Source organism: Mustela putorius, unplaced genomic scaffold (assembly GCF_011764305.1).
Source record: "Mustela putorius furo isolate JIRA1106 unplaced genomic scaffold, ASM1176430v1.1 tig00003846_pilon_pilon_pilon, whole genome shotgun sequence".
NCBI lineage: Eukaryota > Metazoa > Chordata > Mammalia > Carnivora > Mustelidae > Mustela > Mustela putorius.
In genome coordinates this window covers 10532517-10544811 of record NW_025421999.1, presented here as the reverse complement: position 1 = coordinate 10544811, position 12295 = coordinate 10532517, and the positions used below count along the sequence as shown (strand labels likewise).

Here is a 12295-nt window from a genome sequence, read left to right as displayed (position 1 = left end):
TAGGTGAATGTTGCCACTTGTTAACAGATCTTGAAACTAGTTTCACTTGTATTTTCTAATATCTTAGTAATCTTTTAATCTTTATTTTCAACATAGAGGAAAAATCATTGTGCTTTTAGGTGAGATAGGTTTTGAAGTTACAATATTCTCTGTTCCAGCTGAATCTCCATGTAATAAATACAACCTTAGGAAAGTCAGTCAGTCTGACTTTGAATTTCCATATCTGTAAACATGGAGATAATACCTACTATATATTTTTGCCGGAAAAAAAAAAGAAACACAGAATTTAGTGTATCTATCAAAAAGTTGGGACAGAGAAGATATTTGTAAAGGAAAGATAACCTTATTGATAAGGTATCTGTTATTCATGTTAGATTATATTACCAATGACTATCAAAGCCTAAATACCAGAAAATCAGCTTATTATATTAAATAGATTCTGAATATAGATGGTGAAACCTAGCCGTTCCTGATTCATTTTCTACATTTTCCCTTTGAAATACTCATGACAATATTTCAAGTAAAGTAAATGTAGTATAATACAAGAAAGAGGTGCTATTGACGAACAGCTTGCCAGAAATCACAAAGAATAAAAATAAAAGGATCTCCATCATCAAAGCACAGAGAGAGAATGTCAGCCCACCTAGTGTGAAAAAGTTAATTCTACCCATCTCCCTGATTCAGGAGTTGCAGTTGAAGGAATCTAGTCCCATTTCAGTCCTGCCCACCTTTCTCCCATCCCCACACATTATCCTTCAGTTTTTTTAGTATCCCTAAAATTTATTTCCTGGAGCACTTCTTGAAATTCTAAGATGAATGGTTGGGGGGAAAATGATTTAGTGTGAAGGTTATACAATTCTATGTACAGATCCAAAATACCTTAACTAAAACTTTCAGGGGAGAGATGAGTTAGTTAAAATTAAGATATATTTTCTTTGAATTTTGAAAGGGAATACAGTTCTTATACTATATGAGACAGTTCCCTTTACCTGTTTATGGGTATCCACACTAAATGTTAGACAAATAAAGTCTGCGGATCACCTCACTCTAGTTAAGGCCAGATCTTGCTACCAAGTCAGTTACGGTAAAGCAGTTTTGATTTCATTTTTGGCTTTTGGAATTGCAGTCAAAGAAATATAGGATTATACTATAACCCTTCCCTTTGAAAGCCAAAATGCAAGTTTGAGTATTTTCAACAGTCCTGCAATAGAGAAAACTCCTTAATCTGATTTGGCCTTCTGTTGCATAACATTGAATATCCCTTTATTTATTCCATTAAATAGTGACCATATACTAAACTTCATGCTAGAAAAAGAGGTTCATAAATGCACAAGACAGATGATGTTCCTGACTTCATACTTCTGGTCTAAAATAAACAAAAATCACTATAAGATATTGGATGGGTAATTAAACAATTTCAGTTGGGATGAGAGACAGTCTTTAATGGGGAGAGTGTTCTGAGAGAGTTTTGTGAAGTACTTTTTCAACTTTGAGAGGGACTGTAAGTCTTCTTTGAGAAAGTGGTATTTATGTTGGGAGCTTAAGTAGGAGAGTTAGGAGAAAAGAGATGCTGAAGGGAGAAGCAGGTGGTGAACCAGAGAGTAAAGAAAAGACTTCCGTGAGAAGCTGGAGCATTATCCGGGGACCAGATTGAGTCAGAATTTGTGAACAATTGTGATTTGGGCTTTTATCATAATAATAATGAAAAGCTATTGAGGGATTTTAAAATGGATCATCATGCTCAAACTTGCATTAAAAATATTACTATGTTTACAGCAAGGGAAAGGAGTTAATGGGCTATTTTGAGAAATGCTGCTTTACCAGCAACTCTTTTGGGAAGCTGTTTCTGGGACTATAATTCACAGCAAGGCAGCACGATTAGTGGTCTCTAACACTGGGCATTAACATTGGAAATGGATGAATTTTTTGTCTGGCAGAAGTTTTATACACATAGGCCAGTTAGAGTTGACAATGGAAAAAATCATAAGGCAAGAGGCAAAGGACTGATAATTATAATATATGAGGAAACTTATATGTTCCTGAGAAAAATCCCTAACCGATTAAATAAATGGGCAGTATAGATGGTGCTTAAATTCAGTAGTAGTTGAGAAAATGCAAATTCCTGAAACTCAACTAGGTTGCTAGAATGTTATATTTTTTTTTGTTTGTTTGTTTTTAAAGATTTTATTTATTATTTATTTGACAGACAGAGAGATCACAAGTAGGCAGAAAGGCAGGCAGAGGGGGAGGGGGAGGTGGGCTTCCTGCTGAGCAGAGAGCCCGATGTGGGGCTCAATCTCAGGACCCTGAGATCATGACCTGAGCTGAAGGCAGAGGCTTTATTTATTTATTTTTTTTTTTTTAAAGATTTTATTTATTTATTTGACAGATAGAGATCACAAAGAGGCAGAGAGGCAGGCAGAGAGAAAGAGGGGGAAGCAGGCTCCTGCCGAGCAGAGAGCCCGATGTGGGGCTCAATCCCAGGACCCTGGAATCATGACCCGAGCCGAAGGCAGAGGCTTTAACCCACTGAGCCACCCAGGCGCCCCAAGGCAGAGGCTTTAACCCACTGAGCCACCCAGGCGCCCCAAACGTTATGTTTTTATATACATATTTATATATATGCATATATGTATATATATTATATATATATTTAAATAAGATCATAATGTTCAACTTTTATTTTCCAATGGAAATTAAATTAGTGAGAACATATATATATAATCCTGATATCTTAGTTTTAATTTACTAAAATACTATAGACAAGTTTAAGAAACAAGGTTAGAATTCATTGACCCTATTCTCTGGGACAAGTCTGATAGACAAATAGTAATGGTGAATTTGCAAAAAAAGAAAAACGCTTTTTAAAAAAGCATTGCAGAAAAGTTCTGAATATCTAATATTAGAAATCTACTAGCAAACATATATTCTCGCTAGATGTTAAACTATTAGGTGTAATTTTGATTATCAAACCAATCATTCAGGGACTTGCTAATGGCATTTGATAAATTAACATTGTAACCTATGTCATTGAGTACCTGGGTAGTCCCCCATTTTAGTGAAACCACAGTGCAGAGAGGCAGGACCACATTAGTAAATGCAGTATAACAGAATTTAAATGGTTTGAGATCACATAAAAAATTCAGGATTAATATCAATATTTTTGATGAATTATTTAAAAAGTAAAGGTAAAAGGATTTTGTGTGATTTTTTTGTTTGTTTTGTATTTTAAAAGCAGCACAAAGTTTGCTTTTATTCTTTAGTTCAGAAAAATCAATATAAACAGCACATTAATCTGAACCTTCAGAAGCCAGATCAAGAAATATGTATAAAATCTGATGAATTTTGTTTACCTGTCATATAGGTATATCTGTGCAAGTTCCTTGATAGTATTTCATGTCAAGGACTTTATAGTATCGTGCAGCCTTGGACTGATAAATGACTCAAAAGTGTACTTACACTACACTTGTCATTATTTCAATCTAAAAAATTGTGGGATTGAATGCTCTGTAAGTACCCAATACCTTTAGAAAATAGTAGTATTATTTGTACCTTTGTTTAAACTTTTAAAAAAGTAAACCTTTTAACGTATCAAATATCGTATAAATAAGTGTCTCAAGAAAACCTGAAACCAAAGCTATTGTTAACTGATTCCTTCTTCATTTCATGTAATAGACAAATTAAAAATTCTCTCCTTATTCATAGCTACTGAATGAACTAAACAATAGTTCCCATGACCAGTGCTATAGGTATCAATTAGTACTTCACTATGATATTAGAATGGTAACTTTGATGTATTTTCTTGGAAAAAAAAATTAAACTACAATCAAAGTTTTGTTATGTATATAATCCATCCCTTAAATCTGTATTCACAAAAATGAAAATTTTATCAATAATGTATCAAAATAAAGATTTTTTAAAATTTAGTTTTGTTTTATTTTTTCCTGATCATTTGGAGAGATAAAAAACTGCTTAAAAATAATTATACCAGAAAATTATGGATCAATAATCAAAATTACAAGGTGTCAAATGTTAAATGGACTGAAACAAAACAAAAGAAACTGGAAGTCAATGAGGTTTATCTTAATTCTAACCCTAATTTGTAGTCTGAGAAGAACACATTATTTAGAACTCCTATAACTGGATTTTTTTTTTTACCTTAAAAGAAATGTCATCATAATACCCATCATCTTCCACACAAGGATAATATAATAATTAATGAGAGTACTTGTAAAGTATCTTGAGTGCTTAAAGGAAAGATATTTTATTAATCTGAGAACTTTTTCTTAAATCTTGAACATGCAAGTCATAATGTGAAAAGGATCAGTTTTGTTTTCAGATTTATTACATCTGTTTTAAAGTGCTATATTCTTAAAACACAAGAACAGAAAAGTGGTTTCTTATAAAAAGCATAATTATCAACACTTCTTATAATATCAGGTTAGAAATTCTTTTAGATATTAATTTATGATCAATAATAACACTTAGCATTTCCAAAGTAATCCAAGGAAACAAGATTATAATACATGCTAGTATTTAATGAAGTAAATTATTTGTTAACAGCATAATTAATACTATACATCAATGGCTTTAATTTCACCTAGTTCACGGAATGTAACATTTCTTTTAGATTTGAAGATCCATGGTAAGGTGCTGATTGGTGAGTGATAACCTGTAACAGCTGTCTCAGAAATGAAGATAAAAGAATAACAACATGTACAGAATTATTTTTTTATTTTTCATTTTTCCAACTAATTCATATAAAACTTCAAGAAAATTTAGACCTATGAGGTTTACCTTCTATACGTGATATTGTTGCTAATAACCCATATATTTTCTTTTATTTATGAAAGGAAAATTAATACTGTTCCTATATGTAAAGGTATATGGACTCTTTTTAAGGTCAATAAGGAAATTTACTTAAAAAGGGAATAATTAACCTATTTGATATAAAAGTCAAGGTTTTAGATTATTTTAATATTTGTCAAGACCTCGAGGTATGACTTGTTTTCTGACATACCTCAGTAAGAGAATGTTTTCTTACATGTGTTGAATTATTATTATTATTTTAAATTTCTTTTCTGCATAACAGTATTCATTGTTTTTTGCACCACACCCAGTGCTCCATGCAACACGTGCCCTCCCCAATACCCACCACTTGGTTCCCCCAACCTCCCACCCACCACCCCTTCAAAACCCTCAGGTTGTTTTTTGGTGTCTCTCATGGTTCACCTCCCCTTCCAATTTCCCTCAACTCCCTTCTCCTCTCTAACTCCCCTTGTCCTCCATGCTATTTGTTATGCTCCACAAATAAGTGAAACCATATGATAATTGACTCTCCCTGCTTGACTTATTTCACTCAGCATAATCTCTTCCATGTTGCCACAAAAGTTGGGTATTCATCCTTTCTTCTTTTTTTTTTTTAAGATTTTATTTATTTATTTGACAGATAGAGATCACAAGTAGGCAGAGAGAGAGGAGGAAGCAGGCTCCTCGCAGAGCAGAGAGCCTGATGCGGGCCTCAATCCCAGGACCCTGAGATCATGACCTGAACCGAAGGCAGAGGCTATAACCCACTGAGCCACCCAGGCGCCCCAGGTATTCATCCTTTCTGATGAAGGCATAATACTCCATTGTGTATATGGACCTCATCTTCCTTATCCATTTGTCCGTTGAAGGGCCTCTTGGTTCTTTCCATAGTTTGGCGACCGTGGCCATTGCCGCTATAAACATTGGGGTACAGATGGCCCTTCTTTTCACTACATCTGTATCTTTGGGGTAAATACCCAGTAGTGCAATTGTAGGATTATAGGGAAGCTCTACTTTTAATTTCTTGAGGAATCTCCACACTGTTCTCCAAAGTGGCTGCACCAACTTGCATTCCCACCAACAGTGTAAGAGGGTTCCCCTTTCTCCATATCCTCTCCAGTTGTTTCCTCTCTTGCTAATTTGGCCATTCTAACTGGTGTAAGGTGATATCTCAATATTGTTTTAATTTGAATCTCTCTAATGGCTAGTGATGATGAACATTTTTTCATGTGTCTGATAGTCATTTGTATGTCTTCATTGGAGAAGTGTCTGTTCATATCTTCTGCCCATTTTTTGATATGATTATTTGTTTTGTGTGTGTTGAGTTTGAGGAGTTCTTTATAGATCCTGGATATCAACCTTTTGCCTGTACTGTCATTTACAAATATCTTCTCCCATTCCGTGGGTTGCCTCTCTGTTTTGTTGACTGTTTCCTTTGCTAAGCAGAAGCTTTTGATCTTGATGAAGTCCCAAAAGTTCATTTTCGCTTTTGTTTCCTTTGCCTTTGGAGACATATCTTGAAAGAAGTTGCTGTGGCTGATATCGAAGAGGTTACTGGCTATGTTCTCCTCTAGGATTGTGGTGGATTTCTGTCTTACATTGAGGTCTTTTATCTGTTTTGAGTTTATTTTTGTGTACCGTGTAAGAGAATGATCGAGTTTCATTCTTCTACATATAGCTGTCCAATTTTCCCAGCACCATTTATTGAAGAGACTGTCTTTTTTCCACTGTGTATTTTTTCCTGCTTTGTCGAAAATTATTTGACCATAGAGTTAAGGGTCCATATCTGGACTCTCTAATCTGTTCTACTGGTCTGTGTGTCTGTTTTTATGCCAGTACCATGTTGTCTTGGTGATCACAGCTTTGTAGTAAAGCTTGAAATCAGGTAACGAGATGCTGCCATCTCGTTTTGAAAATTTCTTTTTCAAAATTTCCTTAGTGATTTGGGGTCTCTTCTGCTTCCATACAAATTTTTGGATTATTTGCTTCAGCTTTTTGAAAAATACCGGTGGAATTTTGATTGGAATGGCATTAAAAGTATAGATTGCTCTAAGCAGTATAGACATTTTAACAATGTTTACTCTTCTGATCCAAGAACATGGAATGGTTTTCCATCTTTTTGTGTCTTCTTCAATTTCTTTCATGAGTGTTCTGTAGTTCATCGAGTACAGATCCTTTACCTCTTTGGTTAGGTTTATTCCCAGGTATCTTATGATTCTTGGTGCAATAGTAAATGGAATCGATTCTCTAATTTCCCTTTCTGTATTTTCATTGTTAGTGTATAAGAAAGCCACTGATTTCTGTACATTGACTTTGTATCCTGCCATGTTACTGAATTGCTGTATGAGCTCTAGTAGTTTGGGGGTGGATTCTTTTGGGTTTTCCATATAAAGAATCATGTCATCTGCGAAGAGAGAGAGTTTGACTTCTTCATTGACAATTTGGATACCTTTTATTTCTCTTTGTTGTCTGATTGCTGTTGCTAGGACTTCTAATACTATGTTGAACAAGAGTGGTAGCTTTTATCTTTACTCACCTAAGGCTAAATTTATTTGTTCCTTAGATCTTTTACATAAATATTCTCCTTGAATACTTGAAAATAGCACTTTAACACTCTTCTGAGCCACTCATACTCAGTTTTTTAAGATCTCTAATTTTCTACATAAACATCTAAAGTTTTATGCTTTATCTGCTTTAATTTTATTTTATTCATGCCAAAACTCATGTGGTAAGAGAAGATGCCTTCATCACAGAGCAATATTGAGTGGCAAAAACTGGGGGAAAACATCTACCACACAGTTTTTCATTTTATATGATTCAGGACTATTTTTTGAAGAAATTTAATTTTTTTATATATTTTATATACACTTAACAAATTACTACCCCAAAGTCTTTTTCTTTTCACATTGTGGATATCTTGAATCAATTTAATTACCATTCAGATTTTAAAAATCTTGAACATGGACATTCTCCAGAACAGATCATATACTAGATCAGGCCTCAGAAGTACAAAAAGATTGAGATCATATCATGCATCTTTTCTGATCATAAAGCTATGAAATCAGAAGTCAACCATAGGAAGAAATTTGGCAAGACCACAAATTCATGGAGGTTAAACAACATGTTACTAAACAATAAAAGGGTCAACCAGGATATCAAAGAGGAAAATAATAAGTACCTGGAAATGAATGAAAATGGATGATGGTCCAAGACCTTTGGGATGCAGCAAATGCAGTCATAAGAGAGATGTATATAGCAATACAGGCCTACCTCGAAAAGTAAGAAAAATCTCAAACAACCTAAACTTACACCTAAAGGAGCTAGACAAAGAGTAAGAAATGAAGCCAAAAGCCAGCAGAGGGAGGTAAATAAGAAATATCAGAGCAGAAATAAATGGTATACAAACAAATTAAAAATCCTAGTAGAATAGATTGGTAAAACCAGGAGCTGACTCTTTGAAGGAATTAATAAAACTGATAAACCCCTAGCCAGACTTATCAAAAGGAAAAGAAAAGAGACAGGACCCAAATAAAGAAAATCATATTTGTAGGAGAAATAATAAATAAATTATGAAAAATCTTAGATGGTGAAATAGACTTAGGGAACTCAGTCACTCCATCAAGTATAATAACTTTCATATCATAGGAATCCCAGAAAAAGAGAAAAGAGGGCAGTAGATTTATTTGAGAAAATTATAGCAGAAAACTTCCATAATCTGGGGAAGGAAACAGACATCCAGAGCCAAAAGGCACAGAATTCCCATCAAAATCAATACTAGCAAGCCAACACCAAACATTTGCAAAAAACAGCAATAGAGGAAAAAAAAATCTTAAAAGTAAAAATACAAAAGAAGTCCTTAAAAACCTACATGGGGGAAACTCATAAGGTTAGAGATTTCTCAATAGAAACTTGGCAGGCCAGAAGGGAGTGGCATGATCTATTCAATGTGCTGAATGGGAAAGGTCTGCAGCCAAGACTACTCTATTCAGCAATGCTATCATTCAGAATAAGAGGAGAAATAGTTTCCCAGACAAACACAATTAAAGTAATTGTGACCACCAAGTAATTGTAGGGCCACCAGTCCTATAAGAAGTATTAAAGGGAATATTTGAGTGGGAAAGAAAGACCAAACCAACAAAGCAAAGACTAGGAAGGAACAGAGAAAATCTCCAAAAACAATGACAAAACAAGTGGCAATAAATACTCCGTGTCAATAATTACTCTGAATGTAACAAGTCCACCAAGAGACTACTCAGAACAATCCTCCTTGTAATTAGTGTAAATATATGGAATCTGACAAAATAAAAAAACACTGTATTAAAATATTAATGACAGCCACCACATAAGAGATATTGACAATCATCTCATTATTAATCGGTTATTCCACTATCAGGTTTGAATTCCTTTGATGACCAAAAAATAAAATAAAACTTATCCAGGTTATTTAGCCAAAAGTTTTCAACAAATGAATTGTTAAATTTACTTATACATCCTTTAATATGCCAGTTTTTTTTTAATTTTTTTTTTATAGATTTTATTTATTTATTTGACAGAGAGAAATCACAAGTAGATGGAGAGGCAGGCAGAGAGAGAGAGGGAAGCAGGCTCTCCGCTGAGCAGAGAGCCCAATGCGGGACTCGATCCCAGGACTCGGAGATCATGACCTGAGCCGAAGGCAGCGGCTTAACCCACTGAGCCACCCAGGCGCCCAATATGCCAGTTTTTAAAGTCACTATTCAGACTCAGTCTATTTTTATTTGATCTATGTACTTTCTTTTTATTTGATAAAATGACCACAAATCAACATCTTAAAGAGTTTAATAAATTCAACCTCTAACAACTCTTCTCTTCAGAACTGAATGAAGTTAATGATGTTTAAAGTCACATGACAGCTTGGATGTAAGATTTTAAGTCTTGCAACATATCATGGTCTCCTTTATATACAATTCCTGCAACTCATGGTTTATTTTCTTTACTAAGCTTAAGTCTTTGGGCCTAGGGTCATGCCTAACTCATTTTCATTTAACCCACACTGCCTTCTGTGGAGTTTAGCACATTACAGTCACGTTGAATTCACTAATTGATTTTTGTGTTTGTGCCCCACTGAGCTTAAAATTGTAAACTTGTTACCAAATTTAACCTAGGAAAGGAGTAATTTTTAAATTACAGTTTTAGATAAGCATTTTTGTAGTGATATCAGGGGAGTTAAAAAAAAAATCCTTAACTGCTATTAAGAACAGTTCAGCTCTGGTAATTCACATTCCAACTTTCCAAAAGCATCCAAATTATTGGCAGTATGGCATTTGATTCCCAAGCTTAATTTCAAGGCTAAGCCATTGTTGCCTTGACTGGCAATAAATTAGGAGAAAACAAAACCTTATTCCTTTCAGTCAGCAGACTTTACCATTCATGGCTCACTGTGAAGTCAGTGTCCTTCCCCTTATCCTTTATGGATGAGTTTGCAGTGACTTCCAGATATCAGGGAGTTATTAATATATATTAAAGCAATTTTTTCATAAACGTTGTACCAGTCAGATTTCAGAGATTCTAACGTATCCTTCTGTAGTTTTAGTAGTTGCTATTCACACACGCACACACATAAGAGAAAGGGGCTTATTGATAAAAAGAACATAAGTTGACACTGAAAAAGATGGGATATACATAAATTCAGTCTATAAAAAAATCTTTCTCTAGAACTCAGAAAGAAGCTGATGATCTTTAATGGCATATGACACTGCGATATAAGAGTCTAATAGTGTGTGGCATATCACCATTTATTTTATATTATAGTTGTTGAAACCCAATGCCTTATTTCCTCTATTAGGCTAAATTTATTAAGCCTAGTGCTGTATCTTTTAAGAGTCCAAATCTTTTGTTTTGTTTATTGGTTCAACCTAACTAAGTTAAACTATCCTCCAATTCTTCCTGTATGGTTCCAGATTGGGTGAGAGTTGGAAGGTAGGGGCAAGACAGCACTACTTGCTCTGAAGGTCCAGGCTACTGAAATTCATTCTTTTGACCTTGATCTGCCTTCTCACCTTGGGGCACCGGGAAGCAGTGAGGTAGAATTCTTCCGGATTCCACTGGATTTCCTCCTTCCACAATGTCGTGGGGCAAGTTGGCACACAGCATTGAGGCAAAAGTTGCCTGCTCCTGCATGCACACTCATCATTGAGGTTGCAGGCGATGAGTTGTGAAAATGTGTTCAGGAAACCTAATTCAAAATTGGGATTGGGGAGCCATGAGAGAAGGACTCTCACATGTGTCTCACACCTGGAGGCTTGCATAGTCCAGCAGGAAGAAGGAAGAGTCCTCTCTTCTGGCCAAAGCAAGTTGTCCTTACCTGCAGCCCATGAGAAGCTGCCACTACTTCGAACCCTCATTTTCTTACAATGAAGTTTTGTTCAAAATAACTACTGCCAACTTCTTCCCTTCTTTTATAAAAAGATGCTCTTCATCTTTGTTCTCTGGGCCTGTCTATGGTTCGGTCATCCCAAATTGCAATTCCTCTGCTATTCCAGAATAAACTTGATTTTGTTGGCTGACTGTTTCCATTTTTCTTTTAAAAGGTTGACAGAGTAAAAGACATGGCATCTATTTTATCTTCACTGATCCCATTTTATCCTCACTGTTCTCTACTTTACTGGGGCTTTTCCTCTTGATGTCCAGCCTGCTGTTCAATATCAACTTCAGGCCCACCACCTGATACAAGAGCAGAAGTTTCCGTAGTGTTTTATAATTGATTTTAAAATTCTGCACTCTAACTCCATATTCCATATCATTCATAGTGGTTCTAGTTCTCTAATTAAATTCAGATGTTGCAAGAACAAATTTGAATACCCAAGTAAATTTTTCTGATGCTAGAATGCTCTAGTCCTGTGCTGATACAATCACACATTTGAAAAATTCCCAATAGTTCACTTAAAAGAAATCTATGAAAAAATACTTTTTCCAAAATGTATTTTTGGAATACTTTTTTTTACTTTTTTGGGTTTCCAAAAACCCACCACTAATAATTAACACACAAGGTCATACAGTGAAGGGAATTTCAGATGACATGAAAGTTTTAGTTAAGAAATTGATGTCTGTGTTATTCTTTATTTTCAAGTTTATTTTGCTTAGGTATATCCTTAAGCTGTGTTTTCATAAATATTCTAGGGAAACAAAGTTTCTGATGCTTGACTTGCCTTATAGTATCTTTGATTTCATGACTACTAATTTGAGTGGGGATAGAGTTCTTTGTTTAAAATCATTTTAACTTCTGAATGTTAAAGAGCTTATGTAATTACTTTCTAATAAACAATGTGAATCTTTTTGTCATTGTAGTTTCCCTATATGTTACCCTGAAGTCACTTAGAATTATTTCTCCCTTCTTGGCATCCTAAATTCTTACACTGATTTGTCAGGTATGGATCTCTATTCACTCATCTTCCTTGCCATTTGATGGGCTCCTGCAATTAAAAGGACCTATCTTTAGCATGTTTCT

The 12295-nt window shown here is 34.8% G+C and overlaps 1 pseudogene; it reads right to left on the bottom strand.

The window, feature by feature from the left end:
* Positions 1–11192, bottom strand: part of LOC101692037 — a 196686-nt pseudogene extending 185494 nt beyond the window's left edge.
* Between the last annotated feature and the right edge of the window lie 1103 nt (positions 11193–12295).